General features: G+C 50.7%; 1 long non-coding RNA gene across 1 annotated transcript; it reads left to right on the top strand.

Moving 5' to 3' along the window:
* The first annotated feature begins 3307 nt into the window (after positions 1–3307).
* LOC103348659 (uncharacterized) lies at positions 3308–18235 on the top strand. The gene is made up of 3 exons (XR_007920518.2): positions 3308–3474; positions 12883–13004; positions 16790–18235. It is a non-coding gene; the product is annotated as an uncharacterized lncRNA (long non-coding RNA).
* The last annotated feature ends 2205 nt before the right edge of the window (positions 18236–20440 follow it).

The raw sequence follows: 20440 nt of genomic DNA, 5'->3' as shown, positions 1-20440 counted from the left end.
TTCTCCTTTATACCACAGAGGCAATATATTGTCTTTTAGAGAAGTGATACAGAATATTTGTTGTAAGGAGGTGGAGCGATTAGACACGCTGAGAACCCCATACTGGAATGAGTGAGCCCTTGGCCAGAAACTGTAAACCCTGATGGAGAATTTTGGCTCTGCCCTCGACTCTGCACTTGTCACGAGCTCCCTTGGATTGCCCCCTCCACCCTAAAATAGGCATAACTTCCACCTTGAACATTTCAGCACCTGCTAGCCTGAGACGGTATAGGCAGGCAGCTAGGTAGAGCCTGCCCCACTTAATTCCACCTCCCACTTGTCAATCAGAACATGCGCTTTCCCAGGATGCCTCTGTCTCATCCAGGCCCAAAGAGGGGAAATACTCCGTGCTGTTGAGCTCCACGTGGGATTTTACAGAGGTACCTTAAAGCTCCCAGGGGACTTAGGTGTGGCGAGACATGCACCCCCCAGCTCCCAAAAAGAGGTTCTGGGAGGTGCTTTCTCTCTCTTCCTCCAAGACCACGGTTGGAGGAGAGGCCGGGAGCTCTCCCGGTTTCTCCTGGTCCACCCTCTTCTGCTTCTAGGCCTACTGTGCACTCTTGACGGATGTCTGTGTGGGGGGCAGCCCTTGCTCACGTGTGTGTGTGGGTGTGTGTGTTTGCTTTCACACCTTTTAAGTGAGATTTACTTCATGTGTGTCAGCACTAAGAGTTCCTATCTTTGTGCATGACAAAGACCTGGGATGAAAATTAAACGCCCGCTCCCCTACATCAAGCCCAGGGAGACCACGGAAATACCACAACTCAGTGCAGCCTACAAATAGAACTTGCTAGTGGGGATTAAACTGAGTGCTTCACAATGCGCTGGTCATCTGCCGGTGTGTAAATTTGGGCTTTAAATGGTTTGCCTAAAAGCACTTGACCAAAGAGGATAGCCGAGCCAAATGGCGGATAAGCTCATGAGAAGGAGCTCCTGTCCCCTGGGAAATGGAAATTAAAGCTACAAGGTACAAGGTAATACAGCTAACACAAGAAGTAACATGCTGGATGTTGTCCAGAACACGGAACACCGGACACTCTCATAAATTGCTGATGGAATTAAAATTAGTACAATACTTTGGAAAGCTGGTAGATTTCATTCAGCAATTCTATGACCCAACAATTCTACTCCAAGTTGTAAAGCCCCCCAAAACAGGTACAGGCAAGCACTGTGGCACGGTGGGTTAGGCTGCCACTTGCCGTTCTGGCATCGCATGTCAGAGTGCTTGTCTCGGTCCTGGCTGCTCCACTTCCGATCCAGCTCCCTGCTAACACACCTTGGGAAAATGACCCAAGCACTTGGGCCCTGGCCGCCCACTGGATGTCACTCCTGGCTTCAGCCTGGCCTAGCCTCAGCTGTTGTGGTCATTTGGGGAGTGAACCAGCAGGTGGAAGTCTATCTCTATCTCTTCCCCTCTGTCTGTTACTCTGCCTTTCAAATAAATCAATAGATCTTTTTTTTTTAAAGGGTACATATATTTCCCAGAGGCTACATACAAGAATGTTCAAAAAAGCACTCTAATAATATTCCCAAACTGAAAATACTCCCGAGTCTACCAACAGTAAAGTGGATAAATTGTGGTGTATTTCTACAACAGCCTACTGCTGCAGTAAGAAAAAAAAATAAGATGTAATAATTTAGATTAATTTCACAATGTTTAGCAAAAGTCATATATGTGAGTACATACTATTTGATTTCTTTTTTTCTTTTTTTTTTTTTTTTTTTTGACAGGCAGAGTGGACAGTGAGAGAGAGAGAGACAGAGAGAAGGGTCTTCCTTTGCCGTTGGTTCACCCTCCAATGGCCGCCGCGGTCGGCGCGCTGCGGCCGGCGCACCACGCTGATCCGATGGCAGGAGCCAGGAGCCAGGTGCTTTTCCTGGTCTCCCATGGGGTGCAGGGCCCAAGCACCTGGGCCATCCTCCACTGCACTCCCTGGCCACAGCAGAGAGCTGGCCTGGAAGAGGGGCAACCGGGACAGAATCCGGCGCCCCGACCGGGACTAGAACCCGGTGTGCCGGCGCCGCTAGGCGGAGGATTAGCCTAGTGAGCCGCGGCGCCGGCCACTATTTGATTTCTTCTAGGTGAAATTTAAAAGCAGACAAAAGTAATCTATGCTATTGGCTTAGTCCTTTTTCTGTTGCTATAACAAACCTCTGAGACTGGGACCAGCACTGGGACACCAGCTTGCCACCTGGGCAGCCCGTATCTGAGTCCTAGTTCAATCCCTGGATGCTCTATTTCCAGCCTGGCTCCCTGCTAATGCACCTGGGAAAGCAACAGAAGATGGCCCAGGTACCACATGGGAGGCCCAGATGGAGTTCCTGGCTCCTGGCTTTGGTTGTCCGAGAGCATGGAACCTGCGGATCTGCTGGGCACCTGTGAGGTCGTCTTGCTGTGTTGGTAGCATGGTGGAGTACAGCACAAGACGACACAGGAATGCCACTGTTGCCATCATGGGACCCCATTCCCACGACCCATCTCCCCATGACCTCCTAAAGGCCCACCTCCAAACGCTGTTAGCAAGTGAACTTGAGGATTAAGTTTCCAACACGTGAACTTTTGGGGAACACTTGCAAACCACAGCAGGCATCAGAAATCAGAATAGCAGTTAGATGGTGGGTGCTGAGCCCCGGGGGCAGGTGGTGGTGGGGAACGTGACAGGCACGTGAAGACGCTGATCCTGTCTATTCCTAGGTCTGGGTGCTGGTGGTACGAGTGGCTCAGTTTATGAGAATTATTTAAGCTGAACATTTATGATTTGTGTGCTTTCCTATTTTTTTTTTTATTTTATTTGTTTGAAAGGTAGAGTTCCAGAAAGAGATAGGGAAAGACAGCTGTCTTCCATTTGCTGGGTCACTCCCCAAAAGGCCCAAATGAGCCAGGCCAAAGCCAGGAGCCAGAAGCTTCTTCTGGGGCTCCCACATCAGTGCAGGGGCCCAAGCACTTGGGCCATCTGCTACTGCTTTCCCAGGCCATTAGAAGGGAGCTGGATCGGAAGTGGAGCAGCTGGGACTTGAACTGGTGCTCATATGGGATGCTGGCACTGGAAGCGGTGGCTTAATCCACTATGCCACAGCAGCGGGCCCTATCGCTTTCCTATTTTAGTTATAACTCCTTTAAAGTTGGTGAAACTAGAAAATAATTGTGCTGCTCCGTTCTCACGCTTTGTCTTCTCCTCTTCTGTGGCCACGCCCAGGCGCATTTAAAGCTCTGTTTGTGACCAAAGAGCAGAACAATGCTAAAGGCCCTTCCAGGTCAAGGCTGTGATGTCCGCTCCAAGGTAACTGGTCCTGGAGCCTGAGACCAAGGCTGTGGTCAGACCTCCTAGAGAGGCGTCTGCGGGTGCTGTTGGTTCTCAGAGTTTTCCTTCTCCTGCTGCGTGACAAGGAGTGAGGTGGACCTGAGATGAGACTTGTGCAAACACCTCCTGAACTGTAAGTTCCCCTCCCTCCTCCTTTCCTTTCATCCTTCCTTTGAGAGTGTGTGTGTGTGGGGGGGGGAGAATCTTCCATCAGAAAGGGGGAGGGGGAGGGAGGGAAAGAGAAAATAAATCTTCAATCCACTGGTTCACTCCCCAGGTGGCCACAACAGCCTGGGTTGCACCGGCTGCTTTCCCAGGCACATCAGCAGGGAGCTGGATCAGAAATGGAACAGTCTGAACTTGAACCAGTGCCCATAGGGGATGTCAGCGCCACATGGTGGCCATGGCTTTACCCACCACACCACAGTGCTGGCCCCTTTTCTTTCTTCTTTCTTTTATTTTTAACTGAGGGCAAGAGGGCCAGCTTTCTGGTGCAGCAGGTTAAGTCACTGCCTGCAACACCAGCCAGCATCCCGTTTCAGTGGCTGGTTCAAGTCCTGGCTGATCCACTTCTACTCCGGCTCCCTGCTAATGCAGAGGAGCGTGGCCCAAGTGCGCGGGCCCGTCCCACCCACGTGGGAGACCCTGATAGAGCCTGGGCTCCTGGCTTGCAGTCATCTGGGGAGTGAACCAGTGGATGGAAGATCTCCCTATGTGTCTCCCTCTCTCTAGAACTCTGCCTTTCAAATAAAGAAATCTTTTTTAAATGCTGTAAATAAAGAGAGAAAGGATAGCTGTGAGGTCTGGCTTAGGGAGGCAGATGAGAACGGTAAACGTGCAAAAAAAATAAATAAATAAAAAATAAAAACAGCAATGTAGTGTTCTCCAATGACAGCTACTTTCCTTCTGCCTCCCGCCGGGGTCTGTTCTTGTCGCCGCTCTCCGCCGCTAGAGGGCGACCCTGCGTGGAGCTGAGCGCCGGAGGCTTCCGGTCCGGCTTTGAGGCCCGGCTGGACAGCACTTGAGCTGTGGGCAGGTGGGCAGGGAGGCGGTTCGCACGTGGCACTGTCCCTGTCGTGTGCTGTGAGGCGTGGGGATGGGAAAAGTAGCCCGCTTGTCCCTGTGGCCCTGGGCCGCAAGGTGTGCATCTCCTCTGCAAAGAAGGGGCCTGGGGGCCGGCGCCAGATCCCCGGCTGTCTGCATGAGGCCGAGGGGCTTCCAAACCCGGGCTGTGCACAGCCGCGTTTCCCCTGCCGGTGAGCAATGTCCACTTTCCCTGCATCCAAGCCCCGGAGCCGCATCTTCACACACGTCACAGCCACAGCGACCTAGGGGCCCCTGACTCCTGGGCTTCCCAAATCCTGCTCGCGTCACCAGCACCAAGGACAGCATGGGGTTCCCGGCCCACCCTGGACTTCTTGGGCAAGAATCCCTGGCGGGGGGGGCGTAGAAACTTGTATTTTTAAGCAGGCTCGTGGTATGTACTAACTTCTAGAAGCTCCTGTTTATTTCAGCCTCCTGGTTTGCACAGGAAGAAACAAAGGTCAGAGGTCAGAGGTCAAGGAACTTGCTCAAGGTTGTCTAGCAAGGACTTTAAGACGCTCAGCCCTGACCTCACACCCGCACATGTTTTACTTCTTGTTCTGAGTGCCCAAGAGCTCTGATCAGGTGCTGTGGAGTTTCTGCAGATAGTTGATTGCAAGGATATCACTTAAGATGTATTTGTTTATATGAAAGGCAGAGTGAGAGAGAGAGAGAGAGAGAGGCAGATCTTCCATCATCACTCACCAAACGACCCTCTAGCTTGGACTGGACCAGGCCAGGCCAGGCTGAAACCAGATGCTGGGAATTCCATCTGGGTTTCCTGTGTAGGTGGCAGCGGCCCAAGTGCCGGGGCCATCTTCCGCTGCCTTCCGAGGCACGTTGGCAGGGAGCAGCATCGGAAGTGGGTTAGCCAGGACTCAGGACTCGAACCCGTGCTCTGATATGGGATGTTGGCATCGCAAGCGGTGGCTTAACCCGCTGTGCCACAACACCGCCCTGAGATCTGTTTAAAGCAAACACACAAAAAACTGGTAGCATTTACAACTTCGGATGTGCGTCAGCTTTAAGAAAAACAAACCTGTCTGTAACCGACGCCTGTCCTTTCCACCCTGTACCATAGAGATCGCGGCGGAGTTCCACCGGTAGTGCCCACTTAAATGCTGCGAGCCCCCGGAGGGCCGCTTTGATCCGGTTTATATATTGGGATTCTGTGTAAAACTTCATCTGACAAAGCAATTCTGAGAAAGCGTCATGGCAAACCCCGACTGGAGGCTGCCGGCCTGGGGAAGCGCCCCGGGGGACCTGCTGGAAACAGAGCATCCTCTGGGATCGGCTTTGGGCCGGGGTGTGTGTGTCTGGGAGGGGGAGCGCATCTGGCTTTCGCTGTGCGGTCCTGAGTTGGAAGCACTCAGACTCAGTGACTCGGTCAAGTCCTGGCTCTTGGACACAGGTTGTGTGGGTTGGCTTCCTGGACAGGTTGCTGTAGGGGTGGTGGCTGAGTCCTTTTGTCATTTACGGTCTGGCTGGTGTCTGTCTCTATTTTCAGTCTCTTGGCGTTCTATGCACATTTCCCTTAAGCCTCATCACACCCTGAGATTGGTAGTCCTGGCTCAGCATTATGGATGCGAACCGGAGTTGTGCAGAGGTAGGGGAACTTGTCCAAGGTCAAAACAAAGGAAAAAGCTAGAGCGTGAGCCGTGGGCAGACTGCTCCCAGGGCTGGGTGCTGCATTGGCTGCTGCATTGCCACCTCTGCTTTTCTGTAGCAGTTGACTTTAAATTCACATGAGAATGCAGAAGTCCTAGAATAGCTCAGACAACTTGGAAAGAGAATAACAAAGTTGCAGGGCCAGCACTACCTGATTTGAAGACTTCTTAGAAAACAGTAGTCATCGAGATAATCTGCTATTGACATCAAGATAGATAAGTCAATGGAACTGAATAGAAAATTCAGGCCAGCGCCGCGGCTCACTAGGCTAATCCTCCGCCTAGTGGCGCCGGCACACCGGGTTCTAGTCCCGGTCAGGGCGCCGGATTCTGTCCCGGTTGCCCCTCTTCCAGGCCAGCTCTCTGCTGTGGCCCGGGAGTGCAGTGGAGGATGGCCCAGGTGCTTGGGCCCTGCACCCCATGGGAGACCAGGATAAGTACCTGGCTCCTGGCTCCTGCCATTGGATCAGCGCGGTGCACTGGCCGCGGTGGCCATTGGAGAGTGAACCAACGGCAAAGAAGGAAGACCTTTCTCTCTCTCTCTCTCTCTCTCACTGTCCACTCTGCCTGTCCAAAAAAAAAAAAAAGAAAAGAAAATTCACACACACACCTGGTTTTGGAAAAAGAACCATTGGCATTTAGAAAACATACAAGGGACCAGCACTGTGGTGTAGCAGGTAAAGCCGCCATCTGTAGTGCTGCCATTCCATATGGGTGCCAGTTCGAGACCTGGCTGCTCCACTTCCAATCCAGTTCTCTGTTATGGCCTGGGGAGGCAGTGGAAGATGGCCCAAGTCCTTGGGTCTCTAAGGAAGCTCCTGGCTCCTGGCTTCAGATCAGTGCAGCTCCAGCCATTGCAGCCATTTGGGAAGTGAACCAGCGGATAGAGGACCTCTCTCTCTGTTTCTTTCTACCTCTGTAACTCTGACTTTCAAATAAATAAATAAATCTTGAAAAAAAGAAAACAAAATAATTTATAATAAATAGTTTCAAAAACGGAGGCTGGAACAGTTGAATAGCCATAGTTAAAAAAATGAACTTCACACCTCATGCCATATAAAAAAATTAAGTCAAAATAAAAAATAGATCTACATGTAAAATCTAAAACTATAAAACTTCTAGAAGAAAACTTAGGAGAAAAATCTTTGTAACATTGGATTAGACAATATTTCTTAGATATAACACCAATAGCACAATCAATACAAACATTTTGATAACTTGAACTTGATCAAAATTAAAAATTTAGAGTGGGCATTGTGGTGTATCAGGTTAAGCCTCTGCTTGGGACACATGTATCCCGTATCAGAGTGCTGGTTTGTGTTCTGGCTGCTGCACTTCTGATCCGGCTTCCAGCTAACGTACCTGGAGTTGCGGGGAGGGGGGAACCAGATGATGGCCCAAGGACTTGGGTTCTTGCCACTTACCCACGTGGGAGACCTGGATGGATTTCTTGGCTTCTGGCTTTAAACTGGCCCAGCCTTGGCTGTTGAGGGCATTTAGGGAAGGAACCAGTAGATGGAAGACTCTCTCTCTCTCTTTCTCTGCCACTCAGCTTTCAAATACATAAAGAAATAAATCTCTTTTTTTCTTTTACATTAAAAACTTCTGTTCCTGAGAAGACACTTTGAGAAGGCAAACAAGCCATAGACTGGGAGAAAATATTTGCAAGGCGCCTATCTGATAAAGGGAATGTCCAGATATGGAAAAGCTTTGAAAACCAAATAGGAACAGCCTAGTTCTCTTAAAAAGCAGGCAGTGTGAGCAGTTGGCATAGCAGTTCTGATCCAGTTAAGAGGCCCACATCCCACACCGGAGTGCCTGGGTCCGTGCTCCCTGCTAACCCTGGAGGCAGCAGGTGATGGTCTGAGTTGTTGGGTTCCTGACACTCACGTGGGCGACCCAGATGGAGCTCCTAGATCCTGGCTTTGGCCCATCCGAGCCCCAGGCAGTGTAGGCACTTGGAAAGTGAACCGGTGAGTGGGAGCTTTGGCTGGCTGTCTCTGTGTCTCAAAAGAAATATAAATTTATATTTTTTTGAAAAACAACCACCTACATTTGTTGCTGTTGTTGTTGATGGTGGTTTTTTTTTTTTTTTTTTTTTTTTTTTTTTTTTTTTTTTTTTTAGATTTGTTTTATTTATTTAAAAGGCAGAGTTAGAGGGGTCGGCGCCATGGCTCACTTGGTTAATCCTCCGCCTGTGGCACTGGTATCCCATATGGGTGCCGGGTTCTAGTCCCGGTTGCTCCTCGTCCAGTCCAGCTCTCTGCTGTGGCCCGGGAAGGCAGTGGAGGATGGCCCAAGTGCTTGGGCCCTGCACCCGCATGGGAGACCAAGAGGAAGCACCTGGCTCCTGGCTTCAGATTTGGGCAGCGTGCCGGCCATAGCGGCCATTTGGGGGGGTGAACCAACGGAAGGAAGACTTTTCTCTGTCTCTCGCTCTCACTGTCTATAACTCTACCTGTCAAATTAAAAAAAAAAAAAAAGGCAGAGTTAGAGACATAGAGAGAGAGAGAGAGAGTGAGGTCTTCCACCTGTTGGTTTACTTCCCAAATGACCACAATGGCCGGAGCTGCACCATCAGAAGCCAGGAGCCAGGAGCTTCCTCCATGTCTCCCATGAGGATGCAGGGGCCCAAGCACTTGGACCATCCTTTACTGCTTTCCCAGGCGCATTTGCAGGGAGCTAGATCGGAAGTGGAGTAGCCAGGACCTGAACCGGCCCCCATACGGGACGCCAGTGCTGCAGGCTGTGGCTTTAACTTGCTGTGCCACAGCACCAGCCCCCCTAAAATATATATATATATTTTTAAAAATTTCTAGGTAGGCAAAATATCTAAATAGTTCACCAAAAAAAAGATATACGGGTAGAAAAAAAGCTCATGAAAGCATGCAGAACATAATTACACACTAAGGAAATACATATTAATTCACAATGAGATACTAGCACTGCATACTTGCTTACGTATCTAATTAGGAAGACTTGGAGCTAGAGTTGTGGTGCAGCTGGTTAAGCCTCCTCAGACGCCACATCCCATCCCAGCATCCCTGCTGCTCCACTTCGGGTCCAGCTCCCAGTTCACGAGCCTGGGAAGGCAGCAGAACATGGCTCAAGTGGCTGGGTCCCTGACACCCACGTAGGGGATCCAGATAAAGTTCCTGGCCCCTGGCTTTGGCCTGGCCCACCCCTAGCCAATGTCACCATTTGGGGAGTGAACCACTGGATGGAAGACCTCTCTCTCTGTCTGTAACTTTGCCTTTCAAATAAATAAAGAGTAACTCTGTAGAAAATAAAATAAGAAAGAAACCAATGGTGCCAAGTGTTGACGAGTGTGGAGAAACTCAAACTCTTGCACACTGTTGGAAGAAAGGGAAAATGGTGAATCTACTTTGGGAAACAGTTGGTAATTTCTTTTTTAAATTTTTAAATTTATTTATTTTTCATTTTTATTTTGAAAGGCAGAGAGACCTGTTGCAGGTATTTGGGGAGTGAACCGGTGGATGGGTATTTTCTTTTTGTCTTTCTGCCTTTCCAGTAAATTTTCAAAATCAAAAAACCACTTAATTGTACATTTTACATGACTAAATTATAGGTATTTGAATTATATCTCAATAAAGTTGTAACCCAAAACAGGTGGCTCATTTTATGGAATAGTGTTGCATGAATACCCTACAGTTTGTCTCTCCATTCACTTGTTGATGAACAAATTTGCAGATTTGGGGATTAAAAACTAACTTGGGCAGGCATTTGACTTAGGGGTTAAGGCGGCAGCTAAGACGACCACCTCCCTTACAAGAGTGCCTGGGACTGAAACTCACCTCTGGATCCCGATTTCAGTTTCCTGCTAATGCAGACCCCAGAAGGCAGAAATAATGGCCTGAGTGGTTGGTTTTGTACCACACATATGAAAAAATTAGACTGAGTTCCTGGCTCCCAGTTTTGGCTGGCCCAGAGAAAGCCTGGGCCGGGCCTCTCTTTATCTCCCTCCTCCCCCTCTCTCCCTCTCTCCCTTTCCCTCCCTCTCTCCCTCCCTCCCTCTCTCCCTCTCTCCCTCCCTCTCTCACTCTCTCCCTCCCTCCCTCTTTCCCTCTCTCCCTCACTCTCTCCCTCCCTCCCTCTCTCCGTCTCTCTTTCCCTCCCTCCCTCTCTCCCCCTCTCTCCCTCTGTCTCTCCCTCTCTCTTTCCCTCCCTCCCTCTCTCCCCTTCTTTCCCTCTCCCCCTCTCTCCCTCTCTCCCTTTCCTTCCCTCTCTCCCTCTCTCTTTCCCTCCCTCCCTCTCTCCCTCTCTCTCCCTCTCTCTTTATCTCCCTCTCTCCCCTCTCTCCCTTTCCCTCCCTCTCTCCCTCTCTCCCTCTGTCTCTCCTTCTCTCTTTCCCTCCCTCTGTCTCTCCCTCTCCCTCCCTCCCTCTCTCCCTCTCTCTCCCTCCCTCTCTCCCTCTCTCTTTCCCTCCCTCCCTCTCTCCCCTCTCTCCCTCTCTCTTTCCCTCCCTCCCTCTCTCCCCTCTCTCCCTCTCTCTTTCCCTCCCTCCCTCCCTCTCTCCCCCTCTCTCCCTCTGTCTCTCCCTCTCTCTTTCCCTCCCTCTCTCCCTCTCCCCCTCTCTTCCTCTCTCCCCCTCTCTCTTTCCCTCCCTCCCTCTCCCTATCTCTCCCTCTGTCTCTCCCTCTCTCTTTCCCTCCCTCCCTCTCTCCCCTTCTTTCCCTCTCCCCCTCTCTCCCTCTCTCCCTTTCCCTCCCTCTCTCCCTCTCTCTTTCCCTCCCTCCCTCTCTCTTTCCCTCCCTCCCTCTCTCCCTCTCTCTCCCTCTCTCTTTATCTCCCTCTCTCCCTTTCCCTCCCTCTCTCCCTCTGTCTCTCCTTCTCTCTTTCCCTCCCTCTGTCTCTCCCTCTCTCCCTCTCCCTCCCTCCCTCTCTCCCTCTCTCTCCCTCCCTCTCTCCCTCTCTCTTTCCCTCCCTCCCTCTCTCCCCTCTCTCCCTCTCTCTTTCCCTCCCTCCCTCTCTCCCTCTGTCTCTCCCTCTCTCTTTCCCTCCCTCTCTCCCTCTCCCCCTCTCTTCCTCTCTCCCCCTCTCCCCCTCTCTCTTTCCCTCCCTCCCTCTCTCCCCTTCTTTCCCTCTCTCCCTCTCTCCCTTTCCCTCCCTCTCTCCCTCTCTCTTTCCCTCCCTCCCTCTCTCTCCCTCTCTCTTTATCTCCCTCTCTCCCCTCTCTCCCTTTCCCTCCCTCTCTCCCTCTCTCCCTGTGTCTCTCCTTCTCTCTTTCCCTCCCTCTGTCTCTCCCTCTCTCCCTCTCTCTCCCTCCCTCTCTCCCTCCCTCTCTCCCTCTCTCCCTCTCTCCCTCTCTCTCTCTCTCTCTCCCCCCTCTGCTTCATGTAGTCTGCCTTTGACACCCATCACCCTCCCCAGAGGCCTGTCCTAGCCCCAGATGCTGCAGGCATTTGGGGGCGTGAACCAGTAGGTGGAATCTCCCCCTTTCTCTATCACTCTGCCTCTCAAGTAGATGGAAATAAATATTCTAAAAAAGAAAACACATAGGATTATAAAGAAAGCCAATTATTTTGTAATATAGTTAGTTAAGTAAACGTGCATTTTTGTGCTAATGCATTAAATCTGTTCTGGTGGCAGCTTAATAACCACCACTCTTTTCCGGTAGCAGTGAGCATGATGACACCTCAGGACATCTGCAGCGGTTCTGTGATGTGAAAACATCCAATGCACCGGGCTTTTTAAAAACAAAAACAAAAACACGGCTGGCACCACGGCTCACTAGGTTAATCCTCCGCCTGCGGCGCCAGCACACCGGGTTCTAGTCCCGGTCTGGGCGCTGGATTCTGTCCCGGTTGCTCCTCTTCCAGGCCAGCTCTCTGCTGTGGCCTGGGAGGGCAGTGGAGGATGGCCCAAGTGCTCGGGCCCTGTACCCGCATGGGGAGACCAGGAGAAGCACCTGGCTCCTGGTTTCGGATCAGTGCGGTGCGTCAGCCGCAGCGGCCATTGAGGGGTGAACCCATGGAAAAAGGAAGACCTTTCTTCCTGTCTCTCTCTCACTGTCCACTCTGCCTGTCAAAAAATTAAAAAAAAAAAATAAAAATGAATTAAAAACTACATTCACAACTGAAGCCTGGGATAAATTTAGAAGTGAGTGAAAGTTTTCCCATTGAAGTCCAGATCTCCATATTCTTCTTTGTTAAATATCTATTTATTTGAAAAGTCGGGTGACAAAGAGAAGGAGAAGGAGAGGCAGAGGGAGATATCTTCCAAGCACTGGTTCACTCTCCAAATGCCCACAACCATCTAGACTGGGCCAGGCCTTAAGCCAGGAGCCAGGGACTCCTTCTGGCTCTGCCACATGGATGGCTGGGACTCAAGTACTTGGGCCATCACCCGCTGCTTCGCAGGCACGTTAGCAAGGTGCTGGATGAAAAGCAGAGTAACTAGGACTTGAATCAGACACTCAAGTACGGGCTGTGGGCGTCCCAAGTGGCGATTTAACCTGCTGTGCCCTGGTCTCTATGCTCTCCTGGTGGACTCCAGGTTTAGCCTTCGAGCTGTAAATCATCGCTCTGCTATGCGCACCTCCACCTGGAGGGCCATCTCCTGACCGAAGGTGGTGGCCATCATATCTGCTTCTTGAATTAGCACTCGGATTAGGGCTGTAGGCGGGGCATCTCCAGGGGAGGTTTGACCTGCTGTGCCACAGCGCCCGCCCTGTCCATTCGTTACTGCTGAATTGTGGGAGTTCTTTATCGGATAAGTGGTTTGTAAACAGTATCTCCCAGGTGTACTTTATCATTTCATTCTCTTAACAGTCTTTGGCAGAGAAAAATGTTGAAGTTCAGTGAAATCTGCAAGAAACATGTTCAATCCAGTCTGGTGTGGAGGCAGAATCAGCGAGCAGTGTGACACCTGGGAAGACGCAGCGCGCTGGCTGGTAGGCTTAACCCATTGCACCACAGTGCTTCCTGAAAGCAGCTCTGCTTCCATTTGTAATTCATGTAGGCAAGATATTGTCAGATAGTCTTGTGTGCACATTGCTCACTTGTCAGATTATCTAGTGGAATGAAGTCCTAGGAATGTACTTCATGGGACAGAGGTTACAGACATTCAGAATGTTGGTATATATTGCTAGAACACCATTTAGAACTACAGCCTTTTGCTGCAAGCTTGAGAACATAGATAAATCTTTCTCCAGGAGCTGACATTGCAGCACAGTGGGTTGGGCCACTGCCTGCAATGCCGGCATCCCATATGGGCACCAATTCAAGTCTCAGCTGCTTCACTTCCAATCCAGCTCCTTGCTGATGCACCTGGGAAGGTAGCAGAAGCTGGGCCAAGTCCTTGGGCCTCTGCACCCATGTGGGAAATGCGAATGGAATTTCAGGCTCCTGGCCCAGCCCCAGTCATTGTAGCCACTTGGGAGGTGAACCAGTGGATGGAAGATCTCTTTCAGTCTCTCCCTCTCTTACTGTAACTCCATTTCAAATAAAAGAGATACATCTTTAAAAAAAAATCTTTCTCCATAGGTAAATCTCTTCCAATATGGTAGCTGAGACATGCAGTGTTACTGCTCTTTTGATTTGCATTTCATTGACTACTGATGAGGCTTAACATCATCTTACATTTATCAGTCATTTGTTGTCGCTCCCCCTCTTCGTGGAGGAACGACACTAAGCCCTGCCTAGGCTTCATATCCGAGTCACGGCACCATTATGTCGCTCCCCCTCTTCATGGAGGAGCAACACTAAACCCTGCCTAGGCTTCACATCCGAGTCACGGCACCATTATGTCGCTCCCCCTCTTCGTGGAGGAACGACACAGGACCCTGCGCTGTTCTTTTGTCTGCTCGGCCCTTCCCGGGTTTGCTGCTGGTTCTTCCCGGGTTGGCTACTATCCCTTCCACCTCCGTGGAAGGGCAGTTCCCCCTGGCCACATTCCCCACTTCCGCAGGGGAGAGGCACACCGCCGGCCGGTTCTCTCGGGGGCTGCACAGGTGTTCCTTCAGCTAGATGTTCCCCATAGATGTTCCTGGTGCATGCCGTTTCTCTCCTCCTTTATAGTCCTCCTCCGCCAATCCTAACTCGGCTGCCCACACGCCGAGTACGCTGCTCTCCTCCAATCAGGAGTAGGTCCTACAGTTTATTGGTTGAACTGGAGGCAGCTGCGTAGAAGCTGTTTTCTCCTCTCCCAGCGCCATATTGTGGGAGAGCAGATGCATAGAATAAGTCTTAATTCCAGTAACAATATAGTCCGAGTTGCTCCCCACAGTGGGAGAGCAGATGCATAGAATAAGTCTTAATTCCAGTAACAGTATAGTCCGAGTTGCTCCCCACAGATCCCCCTTTCTTTTTATTTTTTGGCGTTGATACGCGCCTGTCTTCGGTGTCCCGCGGCACACACTCTGCTCTACTTGCTAGAGTTGCCACAGGCTCTTACAAGTCCTATCAATCAGGAAAACCGAATCCGGGTCCTCTCGCCATTGTGAGGAGGTTTTTAGGCGCTGATGCGTGCCTGTGTTCGGTGCCCTGCAGCGCATGCTCTGCTCTGCCCGCAGGGGCTTACAAAACCTATCAGGCAAACCGAATCCAAGCCTTCTCATTGCCGTATTGTGGGGGAGACTTATTAGTGTTGGTTTGTGCCTATCTTCGGTGACCTGCAGCTCATGCTTTGGTCGAGCTGCTTGCTGGTGCTTACCGCCTTAAATCAGGCAGACCGAATCCAAGCCTCCTAATTGTTGCATTGTGGGGAAGCCTTACTGATGTTAATTCGTGCCTGTCTTCGGTGACCTGCGGCGCATAAGCTGCTAGCCGCCCAGGTGCTCATCGCCTCACTTAATCAGGCAGACCGAATCCAAGCTTTCTCATTGCCATGTTGTAGGGAGGCCTCTCTATTTCTCTATTTCTCTATCTCCGGGCATTCCTATTTCTCCCATTTTACTTCTATCTTCCAGCATTCCTATTTCTCTCATCTTACTTCTAAGCTTCTGTTTCTCTTATCCCCGCAGCTTCCCGGCGCCTCGCCCTGCCAGCAGCTTCACGGCTCCGCGCAGCTTCCCGGCGCCTCGCCCCGCCCCGAGGCTGCTTCTCAGCGCCTCGCCGGCTCTGAGCCGCTTCAGCCTCTCTCATCTGCGCGGCTCGGCTCTGCGCGGCCTGGCCTCGTGCGCTCCGCGGTCTCCACGCCCCTCGCGTCTGCACCACGGCCTCGCGCCAGCCCCGTTCCCTATCTATTCACGCCCCGTGCTCTCTCTGCACGCGGCGGCTTCCGCGAGTAACACAGCGTAGCTTACGTGTCCGCCACTAGCATTCAATCTAAGTTCCCCGGGCTAGCCTGGCGAATTCAACCCAGCATACGTCTCCGCCCCACGATTTGGCTTCCCGTCCTTTGCTCCCCGGGCTAATCAGACGGATCCCAATCTGGCTTACGTTTCAGCTTCTGGTTTCAACTTTTCGCCCCCCATTCCCGGGCTAACTTGAGAATCCCAAAGTGGCTTTCGTATCCGCCTCGGCCTGCCCCCCGCGGCTTCAATTTCCCTAACATTTTTCTCTACCCGGTATGTTTCCCCAAGCTTTCCTCCAACAATACTCCTCCCTCATTTCTCCTGGCCTCTCCCCACAGTCCGCATCCGAGTCTGTTTGTTCTAGCTTTTCACTTTCGCTTTCGACCTAAGAGATTTCTCCCAGCTTCCCCCCGTAGTCCGTATCTGAGTCTATTTGTTCTAGCTTTCACTTTCGCTTTCAACCTTAGAGATTTCTCCCAGCTTCCCCCCGTAGTCCGTATCTGAGTCTATGCCTAGGCTTTCAATAGCTTCTTCCGGCACCCTTTTCGTCCGGCTTTTCCCTAGGCTGTTTGCTAGTCTCTCTCTCCGGTAATTTCCCAGTTCTTCCCGTTTCTTCCCTCCTAAGTTTCATATCCGTCCTAGGTTTCCTAATCCGAGTCATTTCTTCCCTCCTAAGTTTCCTATCCGAGCTAGGTTTCCTATCCGAGTCACGGCACCATTATGTCGCTCCCCGTCTTCGTGGAGGAACGACACAGGACCCTGGGCTGTTGTTTCGTCTGCTCGGCCCTTCCCGGGTTTGCTGCTGGTTCTTCCCGGGTTGGCTACTATCCCTTCCACCTCCGTGGAAGGGCAGTTCCCCCTGGCCACATTCCCCACTTCCGCAGGGGAGCGGCACACCGCCGGCCGGCTCTCTGGGGGGCTGCACAGGTGTTCCCTCAGATGTTCCCCTTAGATGTTCCTGGTGCATGCCGTTTCTCTCCTCCTTTATAGTCCTCCTCCGCCAATCCTAACTCGGCTGCCCACACGCCGAGTACGCTGCTCTCCTCCAATCAGGAGTAGGTCCTACAGTTTATTGGTTGAACTGGAGGCAGCTGCGTAGAAGCTGTTTTCTCCTCTCCCAGCGCCATATTGTGGGAGAGCAGATGCATAGAATAAGTCTTAATTCCAGTAACAATATAGTCCGAGTTGCTCCCCACAGTGGGAGAGCAGATGCATAGAATAAGTCTTAATTCCAGTAACAGTATAGTCTGAGTTGCTCCCCACAATTTGTGTTTCCTTAACAGTTCATTCATAGCCCCCATAAGACCTCCTTCTAAAAATGAGAAAACGGAGGTGACTGTAACAGGCACGTTATCAATCCTTCAGTGGAAAGAAGCTGATCTAGAGAAAATAAATAACATCAAATAGTACAAGTGTGCTTTCTATTTATTTTGAATTCACAGACTGTGACGCCATGAGCAGAATTGCCTGGAAGCAGCTCTGGAAGTTTGTTCATGGCTACCTGGGCCTGCTCTTGGTGGAGGGAGCTGTTCAAATTCATCCTAATCCTGGGAACCACAGGCAGTGACCCGGAAAGCCCCACAGGCCTGCGCAGGAACACACTGAGAGTCAGGGCATCCCTCCCCATCTCGGCTTCCCGTTATTGCTGGCCTGTGGACCAGGCTGATCCTCTGAGCACACCAGTCACTGCGGGTAATTAAACAGGGGCCATGCGAGCATGTCCATAAATCAGCCAAGGAGGTGGGGTATGCTTAGCTGAACCCACATGCCAACTGCATCTTTGACCAAATAAAAAGGCTGTTTTACACTTTTTAAAAAAATTCTAAATTACTTTTTACTGTGGAAAAAAAAAATGCATGCCATAAAACCTACCATCTTTCCCATTTCTTTCTTCTTTTTTTTTTTTAAGATTATTTTTATTTGAAAGAGTTATGGAGACAGTGGGAAAGATAGAGAGAGAGAGAGAGATCTTCCATCACCTGGTTCACTCCCCAGATGGCCACAACAGCTGGAACTGGGCCAGACCAGAGCCAGGAGCTTCATCTGGACCTCCCATGTGGGTGGCAGGGACCCAAGCACTTGGGCTGTCTTCTACTGCTTTTCCCAGCCCATTAGCTGGGAGCTAGATCAGAAGTGGAGCAGTTGGGATTCGAACCAGCACCCATATGGGATGCTGACGCTGCAAATGGTGGTTTAACCCACTACACCACGATGCTGGCCCTCCTCTTCCCCATTTCTAAGCATCCTGACTGTGGTGTTCAGTAGATTCATAGTGCGGTGCCGCCAGCCCCTAAGAGCTCTCCATTTCCACCCGCCCGCTTCGGCCCTCCACAGCCACCACTCTGCTTTCTGTGTTTGTGAACTGGAATCCTCTAGATAGCTCATGGAAGTGCAGTCATGCGGTATTTGTCTTCTGGGGACTGGCTTATTTCATTTAGCATAATGTCTTCCAGGTTCATGTCCATGTTGTCACGTGATGGGTGGTGTTTGTCTGCTAACTGATGCTTGGGCTGCCCCTGCATCTGCACTGTTATGAAGTGTTGCTATGAACGTGGGTGTGTGAATACCTCTTTAAGATCCTGTTTTGGGGGCTGTACTGTGGCATAGCAGGTTAAGCTACCACCTGCCGTGCTGGCATCCCACATGGGTGGCTTCTCTACTTCCGATTCAGTTCCCTGCTACTGTGCCTGAGAGAGCACCAGAAGATGTCCAAGTGCTTGGGCCCCTGGATCCATGTGGGAGACCTGGATGGAACTTCAGGCTCCTGGCTTTGGCCTGGTCCAGCCCCACCTGTTGCGACCATTTCGGGAGTGAACCAGTGGATGGAATACCTCTCTCTCTCTCTCTCTCTCTGTCTCTCTCTCTCTCTGTCCTTTCTTTATCTATAACTCTGCCTTTCAAATAAATAAAATAAATCTTTTTTAAAAATCCTGTTTTCAGGTCTTTTGGATATTTAAGAGTTCTTCAAAAACTTCATGGAGATGTGTATTAGGAGAAAACTTGCGGCCGGCGCCGCGGCTCACTAGGCTAATCCTCCGCCTTGCGGCGCCGGCACACCGGGTTCTAGTCCCGGTTGGGGTGCCGGATTCTGTCCCGGTTGCCCCTCTTCCAGGCCAGCTCTCTGCTGTGGCCTGGGAGTGCAGAGGAGGATGGCCCAAGTGCTTGGGCCCTGCACCCCATGGGAGACCAGGAGAAGCACCTGGCTTCTGCCATTGGATCAGCGCGGTGCGCCAGCCGCAGCGTGCCGGCCGCGGCAGCCATTGGAGAGTGAACCAACGGCAAAAGGAAGACCTTTCTCTCTGTCTCTCTCTCTCTCACTGTCCACTCTGCCTGTCAAAAAAAAAAGGAGAAAACTTGCATGATTTCAAATTTTTGTTATACCAAAACAAACTTGTCTTTTAATTCTATTTTTCCATGGCTGTTTTGAAATACTCCTTTATATTCAAAAGTGGAATTGCTTGATCATGTGGTTAAAAGCCACATGTTTTAGAAAAAAGGAAATCTTAGTATTAAAAGAAATGTGATTATCTTGAAGATAAAGTTTGTGTGATTTTTAAGATAAAACATAGCCCTTCAAAATTCTTTCACAGAATCATAAGCTGAACATTTTTCTCTATTCTGCCTTTATAAACATTTATTTGGTAGAAAGCTTAAAAAGCACTCTTTCAGGACAAGTAGAATAAAAAGAGGCTCATGGGGCTTTTTGAGAGGGCGTTTGGTATGGTGGTTAGGACGTGACTTGGAACATTTGCATCCTGTATCTGGGTGGCTGGGTTCAAGTCCCAGCTCCTCTGCGTCCAATCCGGCTTCCTGCTAATGTGCACCTTGCAAGTCAGCAGGTGATGGCTCAAGTTCTTGGATTCCTGCCACCCGTAGAAGAGACCCAGAAGGAGTTCCTGGCGTCTGGTTTTGGCCTGGCCCAGCCCTACCATTGCAGCCATCTGGGAGAATGAAGCAGACCTCTGTGTCTTTCAAGCAAATAAATAAATATTGTAAAAAGAAAGTGAAAAAAGAGTGTACAGAATGGGAGAACATGCTTCCAAATCATATCTCTGATAAGGGATTTGTATCTAGAATACATAAAACTCTAATAAAAATAATAAAAAGATAACCCTATTAAAACTGGGCAAAGGATCTAAATAGGAAGGAAGAATGAATTCATGCTACAAGGCGGATGAATCTTTTTTTTTTTTTAATAGTGTGGTTGATTATTTTTAAAATGTATGTACTTATTTTATTTGGAAAGCAGAGAAAGAGCAAGAAATAGATATCTTCCATCTCCTGGGTCACCCCCCAGATGCCCACAACAGCTGGAGCTGGGCCAGGCTGAACCTGGAGTCAGAACTCCATCAGGTCTCCCACGGGGAGGGCAGGGACCAAATGCCCGCGCCATCACTGCTGCCCCCCGCCCCCCCAGGATGCTCAGAGCAGCAGGAAGCTGGAACTGGGAGCAGAGCCAGGGCTGGAATGCAGCACTATGATAAGAGATGAGAGTGTGCTAAGCAGCATTTTAACCACCGTGCCGAGGCCCACTCAAAGAATCACATCAGAAAAGATAACTTCCTGTATGAGTCCGTCCACCTGATGTGTGTCTAACAGGGAGATCTGTGCAGACAGCAAGTAGGTTCATGGTTGTTCGTGACTGGGTGGGGGAGAGGAGGGCGGGGGGAAGAGTGACAGCGAGAGGGCACAGCGTGGCGATGAAGATGTCCTGAACTTGCCCGTGGTTGTGTCTGCGAATATACTGAAACCACTGGACGGTGCACTTGCAGTGGGTAAATGGTACGGTATGTGGATTAGATCTCAGTTAAGCTGTTTGGGATGGAAAAGGAAGGATTTATTAGAAAGATACAGACTCCTGTAGCCCAGGGGCAAGGCTTGGGCCTGCTGGGTCCCTGAAGGCCCTGGAACTCTGGCCCAGAGCACGGGTGTTTAGAGGGTGCCCCTCACCCGCAGCATCTACACCACCTGAGCACTCCTTAGAAAAGCAAATCCGGGGCCGCCGCAAGGCCGAGGATTAGCCTATTGAGCCACGGCGCCGGCACACCGGGTTCTAGTCCCAGTCAGGGCGCTGGATTCTGTCCCGATTGCCC

Source organism: Oryctolagus cuniculus, chromosome 3 (genome assembly GCF_964237555.1).
Source record: "Oryctolagus cuniculus chromosome 3, mOryCun1.1, whole genome shotgun sequence".
NCBI lineage: Eukaryota > Metazoa > Chordata > Mammalia > Lagomorpha > Leporidae > Oryctolagus > Oryctolagus cuniculus.
Note: the sequence above shows the minus strand (reverse complement) of the source record. Positions and strands in the feature narration are given on the sequence as shown.